Here is a 1767-nt window from a genome sequence, read left to right on the forward strand (position 1 = left end):
AAGGGTACATGGCATATTTTTGTTTGTTTGTTTTTGTTTTTCTTTCTCAATGCCTTTATTCTGGGATCTGAGGGGGAAATCTTATAGGTACACAAGAAAAAGACAGATACGATCACAGGTAAAAGTGAAGACAATTTAACCTGAAAGCATTAACACCTATTAACTGTTGAACCTGAAGTTCTGAGTATGACATGTTGTAGGGCTGAAAGAATGGTAATTAGTGTTCTTCTTTCTCACCCTCTCCTTCAACAGAATCCACACCAACCTCCTCATAATCCTTCTCAAGGGCAGCCATGTCCTCAGGGGCCTCAGACAACTCTCCTTCCTCCATGCCCTCACCCATGTACCAGCGGACAAAGGCACATGGCATACATTAGGTTAAACTTGTGGTCCAGGCCTCAGCAGTAGCTGTGGTGTTGCTCAGCACGCTCACAGCTCACAGTACTTTGGCCAGGTCTCCACCAGGTACCTCAGGGGAGGCTGGTATCAATGCCAACTTTGAAGCCAGTGGGGCACCAGTCCACAAACTGGATGGTACGCTTGGTCTTGATGGTGGCAATGGGAGCATTGACATCTTTGGGAACCAGGTTTCCATGGTACAGCAGGTGGCAAGCCATGTCTCTACTGTGGTGTGAGGTACATTTCACCATCTGGTTGGCTGGCTCAAGCACACACTGGTAACCTCTACTACAGTAAGCTGTTCATGGTGTGCGTTCTCAGCAGAGATGACATATGTGGCAGGAGGGAAGTGGATTCAGGGACAGGTTGGTCTAGAATTCTGTCAGATCAACACTCAGGGCTCCATCAAACCTGAGGAAAGCAGTGATGGAGGACACAGTCTGGATCAGGGGTCCTCAAACTACGGCCCGCGGGCCACATGCAAATACAAATATTGTATTTGTTCCCGTTTTGTTTTTTTACTTCAAAATAAGATATGTGCAGTGTGCATAGGAATTTGTTCATAGTTTTTTTTTAAACTATAGTCCGGCCCTCCAACGGTCTGAGGGGCAGTGAACTGGCCCCCTGAGGAAAGCAGTGATGGAGGACACAGTCTGGATAATAAGGCGGTTAAGGGTAGTGTAGGTTGGGCACTCAATATCAAGTTTTCTACGACAAATGTTGTCGATGGCCTTGTTGTCAATCATGAAGGCACAATCAGAGTGCTCCAGAGTGGCGTGGGTGGTGAGGATGGAGTTGTAGGGCTCAACTACAGCTGTGGAGACCTGGGAGGGGCTGGGTAAGTGGAGAACTCTAGCTTGGACTTCTTGCCATAATCAACAGAGAGCCCTCAGCAGGGAGGTGAATCCAGAACCAGTTCCTCCATCAAAGCTATGGAAAACCAAGAAGTACTGGAGGCCTGTGTCCGGGTCTGCCACTTTGTGAATTTATTCCAAGATGAAGTCAATGATGTCCTTGCCAATGCTGTAGTGCCCACAGGCATAATTATTGCGGCATCTCCCTTGCCTGTGATGAGCTGCTCAGGGTGGAATGAAAATCACAGATTAGGAGTCAGATCCAAGTTCTTATAAATAGTAAAGAGGATAAATGCTTTCCAAGTTTCAGCAGAACAAACAGAAATCAGTGGGAAGGAACTAGAAACAAAAACAAAAACACACCAAACTAAATGGCTGGGTGGGAAAAATCAATGACATGTCATAGCATAGCGATAAAGGACAGAGACTCTGTCGCCAGCCTGCCTGGGTTCAGATTCCAGCTTTGCTACTTACTTCTGTGATATTGGGCAAGTTACTTAACCTCTCTGTGCCC

The 1767-nt window shown here is 46.7% G+C and overlaps 1 pseudogene; it reads right to left on the reverse strand.

The window, feature by feature from the left end:
* Nucleotides 1-217: 217 nt before the first annotated feature.
* On the reverse strand, nucleotides 218-1489 carry LOC102439933 (annotated as a pseudogene).
* Nucleotides 1490-1767: the final 278 nt, after the last annotated feature.

Source organism: Myotis lucifugus, unplaced genomic scaffold (genome assembly GCF_000147115.1).
Source record: "Myotis lucifugus unplaced genomic scaffold, Myoluc2.0 scaffold_12, whole genome shotgun sequence".
In the NCBI taxonomy this organism is placed as follows: Eukaryota; Metazoa; Chordata; class Mammalia; order Chiroptera; family Vespertilionidae; genus Myotis; species Myotis lucifugus.